Source organism: Mycteria americana, chromosome 5, assembly GCF_035582795.1.
Source record: "Mycteria americana isolate JAX WOST 10 ecotype Jacksonville Zoo and Gardens chromosome 5, USCA_MyAme_1.0, whole genome shotgun sequence".
In the NCBI taxonomy this organism is placed as follows: Eukaryota; Metazoa; Chordata; class Aves; order Ciconiiformes; family Ciconiidae; genus Mycteria; species Mycteria americana.
The window spans coordinates 36,985,523-37,008,366 of NC_134369.1; the positions used below are offsets into that span (position 1 = coordinate 36,985,523).

A 22,844-nucleotide genomic window follows, 5' to 3' on the forward strand; every position below is an offset into this window, starting at 1 on the left:
CTACAATTCTTCTCATTCACAGGTAGTTACAGAAATAACAACCTATGGCTGTCTCTCCTTTCACAGGGAAAGTATAGATGTATTGTTTGTCCATTCTACAGCCTCTTGGCTCACAATGTACCTTGGCAGAAGATACAGTGGGCTACCAGCCAGTACCATTCCCCTGTGTAGTTCAGGCAGAATGTAACCAAACCCAAAGCATTCAATTCACATTACTCTGTTTTTTAAGCAAACTGGGTTTTATGTTCTTTAAGATATAATTTCATCATGCTGGAATGCAGAGTAAGGTTTCTCCCATAGGCTGAAGTAGTAAATAGAATGTGAAATAAAGTACTCAAAAATAAATTAAGGGAATGGTAAAATAAAGAGTCCTGCTGAAAATTTCTGTCTATCAATCATGATTAGTCTGAAAAATGAAATCAATGACTGTACTAAATTGGATTTATTTAAATCTACATGATATGTTTTGCTGCAAATAAAAATCAGTCCACAAAAAATTTTTTTACAAGAAAAGTAGAAAAAGACACAAAGAAAAGTTCATGCTACAAGTGAAAAATTCATGTAAAAAATAAAGAAAAAAAGAAAACTGAAAAACCCTTTAACACTTTACCATGACTGTTAGGAATGGTTAGAGAAATTACTTACCTTTTTAAAGTCATAACAAGATTAGCACAGAGTATTAAGTCAGCTCTTCATTATGGGAGGTACAATTAAAAGCCATTGGTTATAATAAAATGAATTGCTACACAAAGATGAAGAGTTTCCAGCCCAATATGAAAAGCTAACTCTTATGGAAGTACATTTCAACTCAATTTTACAACATGAAGAACAATTCAGAACAATTACATCAAAACATGAGTTACCACCAACAGAAAGAGCCCGTTTCTCAGGAACACAGAGCCTGTAGGAGGCTAACCCATAACCTTTATCATTTATGGGAAAGCACATCGCTCCACTTTTAGGAAAGCATGCAGAATGTGGAACCACCAGCAGAAACCCAAACATACATACAGACACAGAGGACTAAGGTACAGCAAAGGGAATGAGTTCGCCAAGCTGTAATGAAGGAAGCAGGGTATGCAAAGCACAGCAGCCGTTAACAATTTAAGAACTCTATTCCTCTAACTGTCTCATAAACACCAGGCAGGCTTGTTTATGAGGTATTGCACCTACCACAACTTACTGTCGGTGAGAAAGTGCGTAACTCATATAACCTCTCCTTGAAACTTCAGCAGTTTTATGAAGACAATTTATTCTGTGTGATGTGGGAAAGTATGCTGCTGCTGCTTTTTTCTACGTGTGATTTACTAGTAATTATATGATCTGAATTCTGTACAATATACTCTGTGCACATGCCATTTGAATGGTCTCTCAAATACTTGCCTGCTTTAAATAGATTTCAAATCACACATGATCTGATTTATAACTGTAGGGGTTTGCACGGTGTTTCTTGCCTAAAATACCTTTTCCCCCCAAGAGTGCAACATACATTAATCAGTATCTGTAAATAAATACATAAAATAAAACTAAACCGTGAACAACATCTCAAACTGGTGTATTAATATTGTAAAAATTGATTTTGGCCTGTTATTCTAAGCAATATACATAAGATTAAATAGGAGCAAATTAAAAAATGTAATGAAATACATTGGTTGGTTTCATTAAAAAATTGTTTTAAATCTAATCTGAAGAACAGAGACAATTGCTTTGATTGAATTAATATGGAAGATAAAAATGAGGATGTTAAAAAAATTTCACAGGAAAAGTATATCTGGAATTGCGTACAGAAAACTTTTAAGAAAGTATTTGAGGATTAAATAATCCTATTACAAGATGCAATCTTCCTATTTCAGGAATGCATTCCTATTCAAACAGCACTTTTACACTGAGCTGAATATGCAAGGTCTTAAGAGTATGCTTTATGGCCATCTGAATTAGGACTAAAGTCAGTTTAAAACTACAGAATGATTTTTTTCTTGTTATACTGAGAACAACTCTGAAAGGGAAAGGAAAGTGAGCTGAAGGAACCTGGTGGCAGCAGACATCACTCATAAACACATTTTTAAAAAGGAGCAGCACTGTTGGTGGGATTCATCTCACCAAAATTTAAATATGAATAATGTGGTATTCTATGCAAGGAATTACTCATTTGGAGTGAGTGGGAAGAAATAAGCAAAAAATCATGTGAAGCCAAAATCATTTTAGGAGCAGATTTTTACCACTTATTGTTACGCTTGGTAGACTGGACACTGAACAAAAGTCATCTTCAGATCTTGAATATGCCTTTATGTCCTCATCCATATACTATTAAGTTCTCTTTTCTGAGGTTCTTCCTAGTCACCTACACTTTAGATAAAGGTATATTTAATTTTGATCATTGTTTCCCAGTAGACTATGAACACATACATGGAATTTTATGGTCAGATTATGGTTCATCCTAACTACTGTTCAAACAGGATGGTGGAAGTGGATTGATGAATACACTGCAGAAACATGAGGGCTGAAATGGTTCCTTTTACAGGAGCAGTATATAAAAAAAGGTATTATCCAATATTAGGAACAAAATTAAATGAAAAGGCAAAGGGCAGTTTTCTGGGATGCAAATAAGATGCTGATTACTCATTGTCTCTCAACGGAAACTGACCTTGTCCTGGAGATGCAAAATCAATAAGTTTATGACTAGAAGCGGGTTCAGACAAAATCTTACACATCAACTAAAATTGGAAGTTGAACACCTTACTGAATGAGAAAACAGAAAGAACTGATACATACAGGAAAAAAGGAGATAAATAGTAACTGCTAGTCAGAAAGCTAATGGGAAAGCAAACCTGCTAGTACAAACTGGCAGCGTAAGCTTGATAGTTGAGAATAAAAAGAGGCAAAGAGAAAGGAAGTGGTTTTTATTTCTTCACAGGAATTTTAATGAAATGTTTACATTTTTATGAGAAAAAAAATATGAGCTGGATTTTGTGTTCTTAAGAGTATGGGGTAGCATACAGATATGCTGTATGAATAACACTGGAAAGACATTTCTGTGATATTTTAGGGGCTGTTCAGGGCTTATTCAAGATCATACTCATTTTGTTCAGAGAAGCAGTATTAATTATAATACCCAAATATGGAGAGGACACACATTTTGTGTAAGCTAAAGCCCTTATTAAATCAAGACATAAAAATTATTGCCAAAGAATTTGTGCACAACCTGCAACAGATATTTCTAACCTGTGCTAACAGAATCCAAATGGGATTTGTAAGACAGAAGAAATCTCTAGGAACACTGCACTTGGGAAAATCAAAAGTTCTACTACTTGTATTATTAGCTGTGAACAAGATCTTTTATTTGTTTGAATGAAAATCTTAAACAATCCCCAATGCCCTGGAAATATTCTCCAGTTTGAGAAATAGATAGTGTAAATAAAGGCAAAGAGAATAAATTTTCTTTCCAAAGAGATACAAGAGAAAGAGATTCCTGTTGTCCTTGTTGTTTGCCACAGAAATGGGATTTATTTGCTTATTTTCATACAATCTCACACCCTGTCAATTAGATTGATGAATAGCTTAGCCTTACAAGTATATGCCACATGTCTGAGTTATACCCTATCTGACCAGCATTAAGACTTTTTAAAGTCCTTGTCCATTCCAGTTCAACCACCTTTTTAAACTGCTGTCAATCAGATGGACTAAAAATACCTAAGTGATATATAGAAATTCTTGTCCTCAAGCACACCATAAATTACTCTCCAACCCTTGACATACACTAAGTGTATGTCACTTCAAAAAGTTTCATTTCTATTACAAGTATTTTGCTTTTAAATGAAATTTCAACTATCTTCATATTTCTATTTCTTGACCCAGCAACAGCCAATTTCAATGCAGCACTAAAACAAAGAAATTTCCACATTACTGCAAAAAATAGAAACTGTTTTTCTTGAATGGCGTGATCCTCAAAACCAGAATTTTAAAATAAATTCTTCATTTGAATACAGTCAAGGAAAATTGGCAAGTTGAAGTGAAACACAACATTTAGGTTAGACCAATGTTATGTGTGCAACTCTTATTTTTCCTTTGACATGTAGGCATTACGATTTCATCATAATTATTTTCAGCAGGGCTTCTGCATGAGGCAAGATAAGGCTATTTCATTTTAATCTCCCTGTTCAAAAACTAGTTTCATGTTTTACTTCCTAAACATTATCCAAACTCTCTTCTGAATGGGGAATTATTTAGTTCTTTATAGATTTCTGTTGTGCTCGGCTCTACAATGTAAAATGTCCTAATACACATGAAAGAATTTATTTTTACAAAATCTTTGTGAAGCAGAGGGATGACTTCATTTTACAAATGGGAAACTGAGACCCAGAGACATCTAGACTAAATTTAACTTGACATGCCTACAGCTGAATTACAGAATGCAAAGCCCTTCAGCTGCCATGTTTTTCAACTGCATTTGGAGTGCTCAGCATACGTGAACATCACTCAATATGTGTCTCAAGAAGGACAGACAGACAATGAGTACCCCTGAAAATGGTGTTAGAAGTTTTTCCAGCATGAAACATGAAGTTTGCATTAATATGGAGACAGAAAATGCAATATAGTCTTCCTTGGTACCCATCCAGGGCCTTCTGCTATGGCATTGTGTTTTCTGTTCCAGTGGACAGCTATGTCTCCTGAACTGAAAGCAGAATAGCTATAGTCACCATTCACTCCATCTGCTACAACTGGGAAACACAATTCAGTTTTCTTAATATCTAGTTATTGTCAATATCTGAATAAATGTTGGTGGGGAAGGGACAGAGGCCTGCTTGGAACTCTTAGCTTCTGCTGCTTTTGTTCCTACCGGGTCCGAGGCCTACAGGCCTCCATCCCTTTGATGCAAGGTCTGTGGGAGTAAAAAAGCATCTCTCCACTGACCTTCAAAGGATTTTCAATCAAACTTGTAATTGCTAACAAAGCCTACAACTTGTATTTCATGCTTACAATCTTATCTTCCTGGAAGCTGACTACAAAGGTAACTTTCCTTGCATTTCTATGTTAAAAGAATATGAACACATGAAAACATTAACAACAAAACCAAAACAATGATAAGCTTCAAAAGCCACCAATCAACTGACCAGTGAAACTTCAGGCCTAAAGAGTCAACAAAAGGCCATCACCCAATTTCTTATGTTTTTATAGCATCTTTAAAGTTAAATTTCAGCTTATTCCATTGGCATTTACCAGCAATTTTGGTTGGAGATTTTTATAGTTATTATCATTCTAAAGTGAATGGTTGGACTACTTTTTTAACTATATGAGCAGGAACAGAACACACATTTCCCCACGTGGTCCGATCAGAATTTCTGCACTGGCGTAACTCCAACATAGTTGATTTCAGTTAAGCTTAACATTTTTATTTGAGCTAGGAGCATCAAATTTGAAGGGCTTCAAGTACAAGAGCAAAAACTAGTAAACACAGGTAACGATAATCTTACATATGTTGCATATTATAGTCACCGATGTATACAGTATTCAGTCAAAACCTCGGACTTGTACACTTTCAAGTATAAAAATGAATAAAGCTCTTTTAAGTTAAGATTCCAACTAGGGAGCAACAACTGTTAAGGAAAATAAAGTTTCAGTCCGTGAATCCATCTGAGCAGTAAGTATCAGTACAGTGAACTTACTGTATGAAGAGCTAGGTTTCTGCCTTTGAGTTGAGGCAGAAACACAGACTATATTCCTCTGAGGAGAATCCTTAAAGTGAAATCAGAATCATCATGGATGAATAACGTGATGATTTCAAAGGGTTCATAAACTATGGGAAGGAGAGGCTGGACTCGAGCAAATGCTGCACTGAGAACTGTACTGTCAAACCCAAGTTAGAAATTATTTTTGAAAGTCATCAGAAATACAAATGCAGGAAGAGGATTTGCACTTAGGGTTTTGCTTTGAGCCTCAAAGGCTCAAAAGGATAAGATTCCTTTAGTGCTGTCTTGAATTTGGCAGTCTGGATTGCAAGGTCCAGCACAATGGCAACCACCAGCCTTCTGACAGCAGTTATGTGCCTGAGAACAGAGTATTAATTTGGCTGGGCTTCTAGCAGCACTGAATCTTGGCAATTCATAGAAAAGAAAGGGATATGGAAAATACTGTGAATAATGACATTCTTTCTCCCCTCCAGCTCTTAAATGAAAACGTTTCTGGTAATTACACTTAGCAAAAAAACTTGTTTCCATGTTACAAAACTGCATTTGAAAAACTGGAAAAAGAGGAAGGTAATGTAGGGAGCACTGATAGGAACGCACTGACATTTGAGCAAGACATTACTGATACTGACAGTGCTGTGTATATCTAATTTGATTTCCATGTGTTAAAACAGACACTGTCCACTAGAGATACATGTAAATTAGACCACACGTATGGCATTTTACATCAGTGATTACTCCAAAAGCCATAATAGCAATGCAATAGAAGCTTTGATCTACTTTGATTTATTACTATTTCAGACTCTAGACTAATTTTCCATAGATTCTATTACTGAAGCTGACTCCGAAGAGTTAGATTGCTTTGGGAGCTGAACCTAGAGAGCAGTTGCACTGAGTGTTATTACTAGTGTAACAGAATACAAACTAATGTCTGGCTTCTCAAACAAACTGATTTAAGTAGTAAAACCCAAACAAATAAATACTAAACATTGAATGCTGGTGAGGAGCTCGCTACTGGATTTAAAAGGACAACAGTGGTTGTCTAGAAAAGAAATCTCACAGTTGTATCTAATCAAGCCTGTTTTGATGCCGTACAGTCCAAGGTATGGCACAGCACAAGAAAATGGAAAAAACCCTTTGCTTAAATGGATGCAATTATAGAGAAATAATGACAAGACTGACTTTGGAAAATGCAAATGTAGATTATGTACATGAGTCTAAACTATAACCAATCAAAAGGAAAATGACATTCATAGCTCTCTGACTTGATCTAATTTGTTTCATAAAGGATTGCACATCTCTAGCATAAGGCAGGGTGAAATGTCTCCCTGTTTTGTGGAAGAAGAAGGGAAAAATTCAGAGATGGGCATTTAAAATAGAAACAAAGACTTGTCTTGAAACAAAAAGCAAAGAACTTTAAAGTTCCAAATGGGGAAGGATGGAAATTATTTCTGAATTACTTGATTTTTAGAATATGGAAATCTATATAACATTATCTGGAAAACAGCTGTGATTTTATCATTCAATTTCTTAGTGCCTATGCTTCCTAATAGACACTTTTAATTTTATTTATTCTCTCTCTAATAAATGCAGAGCTGGGAAGCATTTTACCATAATAAAAATCAACAAAACCATTACAGTTTTGATAAGCTGAATAGATAAGTTTTAAGCCAAAATGTGTAATATGAAACGAGACGCCATTCAAAATCCCAGTTTTTACCACTCTCCTGAATGTTAAATAGTTCTTTGTAAATGAACTTAGTGCTTGAACTGAACTTATTAGTAGAGAACAAAAGAATAAGTGCAAAATGTTAATAAGAAGGGATAATTTTACTTGACAGAAGTCACAAGGTAAGTACCGTGCACAGAGAAGCTGTAAGGTTAAGTAAAATTTTGCTTCTATTTTGAATGTATGAACTAATAATGGGTCTAATTTGAGATTCAGCAGTGGGTAAACAAAGATAAATTGTTTTTAAAGTACAAATATAGTAACACTTCTTAATGAATTTTAAAAAATTAATTTTATTGTAAATATCTAAAATGTCATTCATCGAAGTTATTCAGTATACCTTGATCAGATTATTGTAATAACGCACTCTCCTTCCTGACGTAACTTGAAGTTTTGCCATACTTTCATGCATGAGCTGTCATGAATGCCTTTCTTGATATGACGTCTAACTCTTGTAGCAAGAACAGTTCTGTATTCTGGTATGGCAGAGAGAATGCTACAGAAGATATTTTGTGCAGCTACTAATCCCAATAACAAGAATGAAGATAGAACTAGCAACGCTATTTTTTACGAATAAGGAAACCAGATGACTGGCTTTTCATAAATTTCTGCATTTTAATGTGCACCGAGGAAACCATGTTTCTCTAAAAGTAAGAAGTTTAATTCATTCATTTTTCTTAAGCCTAGAGTAACGTAGTACTATAAGCAAAGCAAAATGCAATAGAAAAAATGTAAATGGCAATGGCCAAATAGAAAGCTTTGACCTCTTGTTCATGTTTGAAAAAGAAATGCCTACAAATTCTAATTTTACTTAAAACCTCATTGTTCTATTAGGAACTGCAAAAAAATAACACAGAAAACCAGGACTAGATTGTACCAATATAGTTGGACAAAACCCAAATGATTATTGGATCCTTATTGGCTCTGTTGTGTTCATTTATTCTTGAACTGTAGATAACACTGATACATAAAGACATACTTTTTTTTTATCAAGGTATTTTTCCATTTTCAAGCTGAGGATACCTGGCAAGTTAATTAAACCATGTCCATAAATAATATGAAAACCTCAGCATTCCCTCTAATAAACAGCGCTAACTTGGAAAAACATTATTTCACATTTCAGAGAGCATCTCTACAAAGCATATGGGCTTCATAAGGCAATGAGATAGGCAATCTTAATTTAATGTAGCAATTTTTCTTCAATGGATCAGGATATTTATGTCAGATGTAAAGAACCAAATTCTCTATCTGCTGGACTTCTGCTTGAAAGCAGAGAAGAGAGTGGAGAGGAGCTGCTTACATTTACTTCATTTTGTCTCCCCTATCCAAGGCATAGCCTTAATTGTCTAAGAGCAATCTTTGTTTATGCCATGAGAGTGATCTTATGTTAGAGAAAATAATGGCGCAGGCCCGCTCTTCTTAGTCATGGTCTTCCATCTCCTGAAGCACTTTTTCACTTGAATTATGTCACCCTGTGATTGTAAGGGTTGAATGAAATTCTCTATATTGGGGAAAAAAAATCTCCAGCTGATATATAGACTGAAAAGTTTACAAAAGAAAAGGCAAAGAAAAAGAAATCCTGTTCCAGAAATTACTATGTGTGATTTTGTTTGTGCTTTCCCTATTTATGGGATATATTCCTATTACAGAAGGAGAAGTTATACAAGTCAAGGGCATATATATTGAGTACAAAACCAGCCTAATAACCTGACCAATAACAAAACCATATAATTCACTCATTATACCTGAAAGTCTAAAGACCACCTATAGTATTTCAAATCTATTTACATTTACTAGAATTTTGTTATACTTCTCTTGCTGTTACTCTAATGATCTTCAAAAACAGTGCTAGAGACAGACCTTTAACAATATGCAATTCAAGTTTCAGACATTGTATATGGATATTCACTAAGAATTTTCCTTTACATTAAAAAATTTCCATAATTATAAAAACCATACTGACATTAAAGCATTCTGGGGTGCCTGACTGAAGAAGACCTTTTCAGTTATTTGACAATTGCACAGTCTGTTACCAAGGTTAAATTAATTCGTCTAAATTTTTTATCTGGCAAATTGCTTCTGGAAAGTTTTAAGTTATAATATCAGAATAAACTAACTAAAAATTGCATTAATTGGCCCACTGGTTAGAAATCTAGAGAGAAGTATTTTAGATAGAAGAGTAAGAAACCCAATTTTAAAAAAGGATGACAAAGTATAAAGGGTTGCCACATTCTTAAGCCAGCACGAAGAAGCTGGCGTACTTTCTTGGAGCCAGAAAAGCCTTCTGGAAGTCCTGGATGCAGAATTTGCAGGTAGGCAGCAAATTTCAAAATGCTGGGCTTACTGAGCACACATTAAAGATGCTCCTGAATCTGACTGTCAAAAGTAGTCCCCTCTGCCCTTACGACATAAGTGGTCCCCTCATCCTTAAATCTGTTGTGCTATGTAGTGCAGATTTACAACAGATATCAACAGTGAACTTAACAGCCTGGACCTAAAATTGAACTCTAGGTTCTATGCTGGTGGTAAACACCTGCAAGTCCAAGTAGCAATTCTTGGTCTTTCAGTGCTGCCTTCTATTAAAAATAGCCTAAGTAGAAGGACAAACAGTCTCTTACCCAGCTTTAGTTCTAAAGAACAAGATTCAGTTATTTACAACATTTTGTAATGTATACTATATAGAATACCTTAACCTAGAGCACTTAAAAATCCTCCTGCAGTCTCTGAATGGACTTCTGAAGTCAACTACCTGTTGCGGGAAACAGCATTTTCTCTTGTTCTCTGAATACTGCTGCTAATTAATTCCGTGTACTGGTCCCTCTGTTCTTGTATTATCAGGTAAGATAATCCAAGTCTCTGTTGTTTTATTAACAATGCTAAATATGTTATCAAATCCCATCAATCAGTATGCAGCCGATACATATTCCAAAACTATTTTTATGGAAATAATGTACTTTGTGGGAGAGAAAACTAACACAAAACTTTGCAGATCTTTCACAACACAAGGCATCATGTTCTAACCACTCAATGAGGCTAAATAAAACACATGACAAGCTACAGACCTGAGTGTCTCCCTCTTTGAAAAACTTTTTTTTTTTTTTTTAAAGGCAGGGGATAGCACTGCAGTAAACATTTCGCTGCCACTATACTTTCAACAAGCAGATCAATAGGTTTCCTTCATTACACTTTTAGCCAAACACATAGCACATGCAGAAGCCAGAGAAAGGCGGGGAGAGAGAGAGAGAGATTGATGCTGGTAATAAAAAGTCTGAGATACAAATGAGGATAAAAAATGGGGCCATTGCATAATACTACCTAAGTGTAATTTTATAAATTCGGAGACTATGGACCTTCAATGGTCATTCCATTAGTTTTGTATTTTGTACGGTATTTTTAAGATACAAGCTGAAGTCAGAGTACTTCTAAAAATGTAAGTGAAGCCAATCTGATTTAATAATTTCTTAAGTAAGTGAACTACTGCTATTAAAAAAATAAATTACTATATTTTGTGACAACTGGATAATAAGTAAATTATAGATATATTACACACATACTATACTGCACAATTGCTAAGTCAGCATCATTCCTAATTAATATTTCTACTCTTAGAAAAATCATTTAAGTAGTCCTGCTAATATTTACAAAAGTTACAGGCATGAAGCTAACTGGTTTTCATGAAGGGGGAAAAACTTTATTGCATATTGTGAAATTTAAAGAGCATATGAATTTGTATTTTATCATTATACCATTTTAGAGCATTAAAGCTTTACTTCTCTTGCCACAAGGGAATCACTTTTTAAAGAAACTCACTTTGATTTAATTGAACTGCACCAAAGACAGCACCTCATTCTAGACAAGTGGAATTGTTAAGGTGCTGACTGGGGCTAAGTAGGTATATAGTACTACTACCCTACAATGCCTGGAGTTCAACAAACTATGAAAATCTTTCTGTAACTAAAGGTAAGTAGAAGTTTTCAAAAACTTTCTGCCCATTCCTCTCAAATCAGTTGACCACATCCAGAGTTTCACCAGTGCAACTGGTGACAATAAAAAGGAAGAGGTAAAAAGAAGCTTTTCCTAATTATTGGACTCTGAGGTGCAAAATAGGGTCTACAAGGATGTTTTCTATGAAAAAAATCAGGCAGCAAATTCTATCTCAAATTCTTCACAATGCAGAAGACACAGATCCCAAGTTTCTCTTCTGCTGGAAGATCTTACACTTCTTCAATCAAAGACCTGCCATTAACAGCAGAAAAAAATCCCTGATAGTACATTCACTTTCCTTTTTGGCAATCGTAGCTCTAGGAGTGCCAATTAATTCAATTCCAGAGCTTTTCTCAACCATTCAAATTGTAAGGAAATTTCTTATGATGAATCTACAATGTCTATTTCCAAAAAACAGATTTCAGAAATTGTTTATATCAGGTTATCTTTTATCTTTTGTTGTACCTTTGTCAGAAGGCACGTTCAGCTGAATTCCCACAGCATTGATTCCATTTCTCCCCTCTCTGTGTTCCTGGTGTCCTTGGAAGGTCCAAAGCTATTTAGTGATGACTTGGACATATAAAATTAAGAAGCTCTGAACTTGGTGCCTAAGAATCAGCTTAAGACAAATATTTTCTTGGAATAAGAACCACAGAAATAGGTGTAGACATAAGAAACAACCTTGACATCCTATCAAAAGTGTGGTCTTTTCCCCCTGCTGGATATGAGACATTATGCAATACAACATTACTCCTTTTCTTCCCCTTGATCAAAACTAATGGAAGGCTTTTGGACTCCATTTAAAAATACCTCAGTTTGCAAGATTTTCTATCATATCATTTAGAGGCTAGAATGTTGTTTACTCATACCAGCCTTTCCCATTTTCCAAAATAATAGCAGATGACATTGAGCATTGCTGGACATGCATCCTGACATCAAGCTGTATTTCAGAATGAAGAGTCTCTTACAAACTTAGAAACTACACTACAAATCCTTTATGGACCCCACAGAATCTCCAATCCCTCCCTGCCTCTTCAAATAGCTACAATTGCCATAGAGATCTTCAGTTTCAATTGATTTGTTCCTTTGGATCTGTCATTGGCTCAAATGGTCTGTTCAAAAATACACAGGATGCTATCCTGCCACCAGAGAAGAACGTATCCGTATTTTTTTTACACCTTCACTTTGCAGTTTAAAAGAGGGCAGTCTAGGTCTTGCACTGTATGTTTCATAAGCATGAAATTCTGATCAGCTAGAAATTTTTTAACTGCATCACAAGATCCAGTTCATCAGGCAGCCAGGTCATCTGCATTTTAGATATCATCTTCCCTTTGGACACAGTATAAAAGACGAATTGCTTGTACAGTCTCACAGTGCCACCTTGATACTTCAGCAAGCAGACTACTCTACTACAAATTGCAAAGCCATCCCTTGTGGACAGTGTTCACTAAGTTTTCATGCACTTAATACTCCAATTTTCTTCTTCAGTTGCAGTAGAATCTAACTATTCCAAGATCACTAATTGGTACTACAGCCTGATAGCTTTGGAGGAGGCAAAATAGTTTTTGGAATCAAGCAGGACACCCATACATGTTGACCAGTCGCCAGCCACAATACCTTGGTTTGTATTTCTTTTGAAGACAGTGATCCCTCCAGAACAAGAAAAGGACAAATGGCTGAAGTTGCAGGCAAAGCAAGAAGAGTCCAGTTTCCCTGAAAGTTGCTTATTCACTTCATAATCCGTAAGAGCACGTTCACCATTTTTGCCGATGTGAAACTATCACGGTTGGATTCTTTGGAAACAAAGTGTCATCAAGCTGAAATAACTGCTGATCCAGTGTTTTTTCTTAATTTCATACAGATCATTCAGAAGAATGGCTGGCTGAGTGAGGATGGTGTTTGTCTTGCATCTGTAAGCACTAAACTTAATTTCTTGCTCCTGTATTAGCTTAGAAAAAAGTGTCTTTGTATGAGTACAGTATTACTTATTTATTCCATATTGGTGTTTTGATGATAATCATGATAAAAACAGTGAGGCTTTCATATAATACAGCAACGAGGCACAACAAACTGCAGAATACTTATCAGGTGCTATTAAGAACACATACTTGATTATCTTTAAAACGACTTGTCTCCTGGTGGAGCCAGAAAGCAACTATTTATCTATGCCAGAAAAACTGGTAAGCATCTCTCTTCTTAAAAACTTTTTTATTAGATCTTTTGCCTGTTCATACACTGAAACTAGAAAAACACTTTCTATTATTAAAGGATAAGGAAGTGCTAGGAACGATTGCTTGAGAAGCTGAAGCTTTTGAGAACAAATTAGACACACATCAGCAAGGTATTGCTTACACGCAGATCTTCCTGCTTAGGGACAAAGTGATTGAGTAGGTGAGCTCCTTGTGTTTGCATTTTGTATGATGCTCATTAACAGAACATTCACATCAGGTCTAGCACTTGGCCCAGAGTGTGACATAGAGCTAACCGTCATCTTTTTATGAGACCTTGTCAACTTTAAGGGATTCTTTAAAATACAGAATATATAACTGTATGTAGTCGAGACTGATTCTGTATTGCAGAAAACCTCAAGTCCATCTTTTTGATACTCATTCATTAATCAATTATAATAATATGCTGAAGCCTAATCTTTATACAGTGGGTCATGGCATTAATTTGACAGTATTTTATAAATTCTGTTTTTATCCCATGATGTTGTGAATTCTAGTTTATCATAATATCTTTCTCCTTTTTTTCCCATCCTAATTACAATTGAATGTATTTTTCTTTTCAGTTCTACCTAAGATGGTACTATACATTATTATAGAAGACCATCATGAAGCTAATATGGAAGTATTTACAACAGTATATGCATTTTGGCAGGTAGTGATCCAAGCCAAAGCTTTGGGAATTAATAATGAACTTCAGATATCATAAAACCACCCAGATCTAGACAGGTAATTAGTAATCATAATGTGATGGCCATCTTTACAGAGTCTTTCTAGTTTCACTGGCTGAAAATGGGTCAGACTAACCAGTGAAGCATTTTGCAGCCTGGAGATCTGTAAGTTTATTATTTTTATTTTAATGTAAGAGGTAATTAAGGATGCTTTTATATAATTTATGCTCATATGTTATGTAGCAGTTGCCTAGCTAGACTACACATCATGGTGGTCCCAGACTGGTACAGTGATTTTAAAACCATGCTGAACATGGTTGCAGATTGATCATGCAAAATCTGCCCCCCCAGCTGATTTTTCCCCACTTGTGCACAGTGCAATGCGAAAAAGAAAAAAGTAAATAAAACAAAAAAAGTGTGATGGGCAAGCAGGTCGACTGTGTGAGAGAACACGTGCAAAGTATACCTCAGAAACACTATAGGTGGATGAGCACGAAGGGAGCCGAGCCTGGTTGTGCAGTGGGGAAAAGAAAACATTGTTAAAAAGGAAATGGTGGCACAGTAAGGGTCTCAGAAGGTTTTCTGTATAGGTGGTTCCAGCACTGAAATAGTAGCAGGGGGTTCATTAAGTTTCCACGACCAGCTATTTCAGAAACTCCAAATTTATGCCTTTTAAGGTGGAAGCTTCTTAAAAGAAAAAAGTACTGTATTTATAAACTAATTAAAACTAATGATGAATCTGAAGACAATCCTTCCTCCTCTAAATAACTGACAACACTATCCTTAGGCCAATAAGGTATTCTAGGATGAAGCTTTACCAATCTCTTTCATTTAAAACTATTAGTTTTATTCTAACTCTGCAAAAGGTACAATGTGAAAACCCATTAGAGGCCCTATTCTTCCCTGTATATCTTTATGTTTTGAGATGCTCAGAAAGAGCATTTTGACAACGGAGGTTTTTCTTCAATCTCACTGCCCCAAAAACCAGAATAACTTGCAAAGTGAAATGACTAACGGCCAGATATAGGTCAGTAGAAATCTGCAGATTATGTCCCTAAGCAATGTAAAGTGCTGTGATTCTTGAGGGACACTGTCCACTGTTGAAAGCTTTCAGCACAAACACAAGTTAATTGGTAACACTACGGTTTTACTGATTGCTTAAGAAACACTTTGTTTATACAAGATACCCATTTTTCTACACTATTAATCACTCAGACGTAACTCAAGCATTAAAAAAGGAATCTCCAGTTATTTATAGGATTTCTTTTCCTAAAAAATCTGAAAATCCTTTCTTTGGTTTAAAACATTTCATGTTTCAATTACAAAGAGTAGTCCGAGTTCTGGGTTTTTTTTCCCCCTTAATTTTTGTTAGATTAATAATGATCTGATGACAACTGGCTGTGAAGAAAGAGTAAAAGCAGCCTAATAAATGAAATTTAAAAAGACATGGTTCTTATAAATGCATTAAAAATCTCCTCTTGATTTTTTTCTAGGGGTGGAAAAATGAATTCTCAGAAGCCCCAGCAAAACTTCCTTAGACTTCAACAAAATTAGTATCTGTACAGCAGTTTGGATACATTTGTGGTAAAGATGAACCCAGGAAGAATTTCCACATAAATTATTAGTGACCACTTGCTGACTTAGGTATTATGATGGACTGAGCAGAGAACATGGTACTCATAAAAAGTCTCTCATGAATATTCTTCAATCTCAAATGTGTATTTAAAAATTCTTCATTGAAATGTAAAATACCACTTCCAGGAAAATTCTACAGTCACATTTGTCTGTGTTCATTTATGTCTCCATTATATACTTCTATACAGCTGTTCTTTCTTCACTGAAAATTTTTTAATACAATGAAAATATCTCTTCTAGATAACGTTACTAAGGAAATCTGAATCACTTCACAACATCTTAATTGTTCACACACACTCAGCACTTTCTTCCCCTGATGAAATGTTTTCTTGTAGTGACATGATTTACAGAAGGATTAAGTCAAAAATAGAAAATTCCTTCAGACAAATAGAAAGAGTAGAAAATGCAGTTTTAAGAAATCAAGTATTATTCTTAAACAGTCTATTTTGTAAAAAAAAAAAAAAAAAGGAAAAAAAAAGAGAGAACCCCTTCTGCCAGAGCAAAAACTGTTTCTAGAAATACTGCTTTGAAAGCCTTCTAAGAAAGATAAGGTGTGCTTTTGCTTAGAACAGGGGTTCTGCTATTCACCTAAGATTTTTGGATGAGTCTCTAATCAAGATTCTCATAAATAATGTCCAACCATTGTTCCCATGGTTTGTCTTGCAACGACATGGAAAAAGAAGCAGCATTAGCTTTGGTTTTGCAGGTGAGGATCCAAAGAATGCAGTAAAAGCAAGAAACATCACAGCTGCAGTTTTTTAAGTATCAGCAACTAGATAAACAGAAACAACAACGATGAGGAGGTTTGGAATCGTACTCTGCAAAGTTTTGAAGAACTTGGCTCATCTTGCCTACTCCTCACGCTAACTTACAAGGGGTATGCTAGACACTTGTGTACTTCTTTCATCTTCTCTTAGACAACTACTATAAGCAGAATGCTATTACTTTCCTTGTCACATTATCCTGTGAGCTAATTATCCACATTTTCATTAATATCTAGGCTAAACTTACAATTTAACTTCAGTGTTATTCCTATAAGTATTTAATCACTTTAAATAATTTTGTATTTTCTTTTTCATAGTTCCAGTTGTACAGAAGCATATGTAATGTTCAGTAAGATACCTGTATATTTTATTTCTCCCTATGCTCAAACACACACACACACACACAATTTTCCTTAATCTCTTAATCTCACTCACTCCAAATTCTTCTTTTCTTATTCATACGTGCATAGACTCTCAATTTACCTATGTCGTTTTCTCATAATGATGAAATCGAAGGTATGCTCAAGTGTTCTAGTCTCAAAATGATCTAATGTTCTTGAGGAAAGGATTATGCTCATACCACACTTCTGCACATAGTGACTGCTGTTAGTTTTATTTTCAATAGGATCACACAATGAGACTGTTTAATCTGCTGCACACTTACCATTTCCTGATCACTTCTGTGTCATTCCTTTCCTGCTAACTGGTCTCCATTTCTGAGCATCTGCCTGATTTCAGCATTTTGTAAGTGTACTGCTTCTGTGTTATTAAAATTAAATGTCAATACTTTTCCAAGCTCCTTTGATGATTCTGCAATCTATCACCTACTCTGCTTACAATTTGTTGTCATATATGAACTCCAGGGATTGTTCTTCCAGTTTGAGTGAGGGGGCAGCTCTCCTTATTTTGTATGCCACCTGACAACCCCTACATATCACATTAGGTGAAGCTAAAGTGCTAACATTTGAGCTGTTGGGCTCTTTTCCCCCATGAACATTCAAGTTAAGGGGCCATGTTGTCAGTCACAGAAATTCCCCACTGTGAGAATGATTTTAAGAGAGCTATGCCCATTTACACCAACTGAGAATCTTGTTCAAAGGCTGCAGAGCAATTTGTTGTTAGTCTGAGGGCCTTACTGGCTTGACTCAGATCTTTAATAATGGAATATTAAGACCAGGAATAAAAGCCCCATAAATGTAATCCTTCATCATGATCAAAGAAGGCAGGTACTTAAAGTAAGACAGAACACTGCATGCAGGAGACCGTAGACTCTGAGAGATACAGCACTGTATGAAAAATGATAATCCCAGTTTCATTAAACGTATCTATGGACAGTATTTGGACTCTGCTATGAATTCTGAGAACATTTTTCTTGATCAAAAGTTCTGGTTTTGTTTTGGAACAATGCTGGTCAAAAGCCACAAAAAAATTGTTTTGCATATTACTTGGGAACTCTGTGTAGAACTTCTATATTTAGATTTAATTTTTTTTCTGATGGGCTTTCCATAACATTTTTCTGCAGAATTTAAACTTGCATTTAAAATTCTTAGCCTGCAAAATTACAAAAAAAAAAAATCTTCAAAACACAGATTGAAGCAGTATTGTTCTGTTGAATCTCAGCTAAACTCCACACTTTCAGGAAGGTGTCAGTTTTAGCAGGTATTATGAGTTCTGAAATATAAACCAGTCAGCTGTTTCACTGTTGATCATCTCAGTAGCTAATGCACTTATTTGCTACTGCTACATTAATTTGAACAGTAGGGGAATGCTAACATGTCCAAGTGACAGAAGACTTTTCTAAATAATATTTAGGTTCAGCTTCAAACACAGGTCTCTGGGAGGGGTCAAAGGTTTAAGCCATGAAAAGAACGGGAATAGCTGCAAGGAAGATGAATAAAGATCTCAAGAAGAAATGGAAAAACAAATCTCAGGTCAGGATAACTTTTTTTGTAAATGGTTATGCATTACTGCTGATATTAAAAGTGGTGTTTTAAAATGAAAACCACTCAAACGCCCAAACTGCTTAATTAAGTCAAACTTTCATGCATGTTTTCAGTGCAATTTTATTTTAAATATCTGGCACACTTTCTAAACTTTTGGTGGAGTCTGGGATATTCTGCAGAATTCCAATGTTTCCTACATATTTCCAATGGCCTTTGAATTTAATCTGGAAAGCATGTCTTTGCAATTCATTCTGGAACAAAGGTTCCACCTTAATAGTATACACAATTGTGCAATAGCATTTCATTTTCACTTATGGGGCTGGCCATCAGATACTATATGCTCCCCCTCCCACACCATTCAATACATTTGCCACACTGTAGGAGTATTAACAACTTACATCTAAACCCCTTTCCAAAAGCAGTATGGAAGAGATAAAAATTATTTTAAAGATGAACTATAAACAGATCCCTCATTATTTTCTTTCCAATTGTCCACTGTTTAGTAAGGATTTGTTCTATTCTTTGATCAGTCATTTGTATATTGTCTGTTAAAATGCTGCCTTATCTAAAACATCAGTTATTACAGCATAAATCAGAATGGCAGTGACAAAGCAGCAGATTTTAGTTATATGTTATTATACTTGCAATGTGTCCTGCTTGTTTTAAGAAACTTAAAGGGCACGTGCCGAATATATGGAACATTTCTTAGTTCACAATCTGACTTCCTTGCATTGTGTAGGGTACAGCCACAAAGTAACAAATAAAGCGGCATGGCAGAACAGAACAATTTCATGACAACTAATTTGTCATGGCTAATGTGGTCACAGCTTTTCATTTGAAACCTTTCCCCATGTGACAGTCTGTGAAATAACGTGTGATCAGAACACCTTTTTTGTAATACAAAGTTTCATGGCATAATCTTTTTCTGACTTTATATTTATTCACTAGTACTAAATCATGAATTTAAGAGTGAGTAGTCTAAAATAAAGGAACTTGCTTTGTTTTGATTATGACTAATAAATTTGAGATACCACCAAATCTAAAATATCACACAGTTTATTCCTCCAAAAACTTGATTCTTAAAGATTTTCCAGGGAAAAGATACAGTCCTTTAATCAAATTTATTTTATAGAAAGCTGCAATAGATTAGCAGCTCAATTTCTGTGTATTTGACCTGCAAAAGATTATAAACTCAGAGACTTCTACTTGACAATGAGCAGAAATCAGCTTTATGTCAGATACATAGCTGGATATGCAAAAGCATCCAAAAGGGGTAAAAATTATTAAATCATTATCATTACTAAAATTATCTTGCACTATATAACCATAGTGGATTATGCATTAGAATGATAGTGCTGAGAATGACAACAGTCATAGTGTATGGAAGACACAAACAGGACATGAATCTAAAGAAATTATTCTGAGAATCCTCACTGGATGGATGTGCAAAGAGATGAATGGTTACTAACTTTCACATCTACTATGCTCACAGCTGTCCCTTTTTTCTAATTTTCATTATACATTAAATTATGCATCTTAATCTCACTTCTACAGAATTAATTGCTGAAAAGCTGATCTTAATTTATGAGGTTGAACTACTAAACACAAGGTACTGCTGTCTGTCTTGTTATGTTGGATTTGACTTGCTTTATTAAATATATCTGTGAAAAATGGGCAACTTTATAGGGGTGTCATGACTGATACTCTAGATCCTAATCCTTTTCTCAAGATTTTTTTTCATTAAAGAACAAACCTAATGCATAAGAAATATGCTGCAGAATTTTTTATATTAGTCTCCTAAAAAAATCAAGCCACAAAATTTGCATAGCTGGCATTCAACCAAATATTAACCTATTTTGTGAGATAAAATAGGGACCCAAAAAGATTAAAGGCAAAGGCAGAGGTACATGTGAACCTGTATGCTTTTGGGTTACCTTATATCAGCCATAGTTTTCAGTTCAGGTAAGGCTATCAATCACTGACAGAAGATATCTTTATCCTTTGAATTAAGGATATCTATTTTATTTCTTGCTAAGCTTAATATTCAGGAAACTCTTAGATACGCAACCTCAATTTTGGAAAGGGATTTTTTTTTAGTTGCTGTAAAGCCAAGCAGTTTGATTAGCATTCATTAAAATGTAGTAGGAAATTCTTTTAAACAAACCCTGTCAATTAGGTCAGGTTTCTCACACACATTAAAATTAAACCCCAGCTAGAAAAGAAAGAAAACACAAAGGCAGAAAGAGAGAGAGAAAGGAAAAAGATGGGGATGAGAGGACAAACCAATCAGATTTGGTGTTACCAGCCAGCGGAAGTTTTAAAAAAACAGATCACCGAGTGAAATCGTACATTTACTCGGAGAGAGCATCCTTTGACATTGCCTTCTAGGTGATCTCTGAGCTCCTCCAGCTTTCGATGGAGCTACATGTAAACATCAGAAAATGAATTGAAAAAGCAACCTGTTCTCTTGTCACGTTTTTTTTCTTTTGTTCTTTGTTTTTGTGTTTTGGTTTTTTTTTTTTAATAAATCATAGCATAACACATTTCTCACTGCCTCTGGCAAAACATTTCAAGACATCAAAGTGCTTTGAACAACACAGACATACAAGCTCAGTAAACTCGGAAACTGGAAACAAGATATTTTTATTAACACGTCTCTTTTTTCAGTACAGGAAAAAAAATTGAAAAATCAAGGGACAGATCATTCTAAAGCTACTGAATCCCTTGCTACATTGTTCATTTATTTATTTATTCACTTGTTTATTGGTAAGGCTGTGTTCTAGAATTTATTTCCATAAAAAATAAGTTTTTAGAGGTAAATTTTCATTTTTTGGGAACCTCAATTAGGATTTCCCATTTTCTATAAGGATATTCATGTAAGATTTTGTGCCTAAATATATATATTTTGGGTTGTGAAATTAAATCCTGGGCAGATACAGAAATAATAATCCTAAATCAGGTGTCAGTGGGTATTCATAACAATAATAGGTGAATCCCAGCACCTAAATAAGCTACATCTTCTGCATGTGTCTATGCATTACACATCTAGAATTGTATGTGATGACCCATTAAAATGCACGTCACAGTAATTACATACACAATTTTCAAAAACAGCACAGAAACTGTGGCTGTCTTGTATTTTCCTCCATGTGAATTCAGCGGTCCTGAATGTCTCCCACTGAAACAGTGCCTCATGCATGTACAGTGCTCTTCTCATCCACACTGTAACTAAAACCTCTTCCCAAAACACAAGATGAAAAGATAAAGCCTCACAGACAGTGAGGAATGCTACAGATGCCTCTAGCTATAACTTGTATAAACAAATAGCAACTGGCTTCTTTTTCTATGCTGAGATCAATTTAAATGGTGGCATTACTGGAAAGAGGTGCATAACTAATCCTTCCCCTCCCCTTCTTTATGCTCAGTGAAATAACATTTTCACAAAGAGCAGCTGTAGAGCAGTGTTAGAGAACAGAGAGGATGGCTTGTCCTGGAACAAAGGCAATACACTCACATACAAAACCAAACCAAAAGGTCAAAAACCAAGAAGGCAGGAAAGGCAAGGAGAGTGCAGAAGAAAAATGAAATAATTAGCGCTTGAGAAAGTGCTAAAAGGAAATAAAGTGGGAAAAAAGTGAAAAATTGGATGGCTGAAAAAGAGGCAACTGTTGAGATGGAACCTGAACAGAATGGCCTGGACTGCACATGATCAGCATTTCGGTACAGATTACGTCCTGTGTGTTAAACCATTTATTAGAGTGTAACACTATGCATGGTGGGTACTGATTTAGATATCTGCCTGTTATTTTAAGTGCTCTAAGTATCTGAATATGTTTGTACAAACACAAAAAAGGCAGAAGGGACTAATTATTAGCAAAACAGCGGCTCCATTCTTATTAGCCTCACATGAATCTCTCTCTCATTTCCTCTTTATTTATTCTGATTTTTTCTGATTTAAAGGCTAGATATACATGAAATATTCAACTCTCTTGTAATGGTCTTTTGCAGAATTAAATGCAAAAAGTGTGAGCACTATAAAAGTTTAATTATGTTTCAAGATGGGAAGCAGTAGTCTGAAGATGAGTAAGTCACTTCTCCACGTACCAGGCAGTTAAGAGACAACAAACAACATAGATCAGAGAAGTGGTTTAATCATGATCACCAAATTACAGGCACTTCAAGAAAGTTGTTACTATCTCTTATTTGTCG

General features: G+C 35.2%; 1 protein-coding gene across 9 annotated transcripts in view; it reads right to left on the reverse strand.

Moving 5' to 3' along the window:
* Positions 1-22,844, reverse strand: part of GPHN (gephyrin) — a 306,539-nt gene that overhangs the window by 61,148 nt on the left and 222,547 nt on the right. The window lies entirely within an intron of this gene.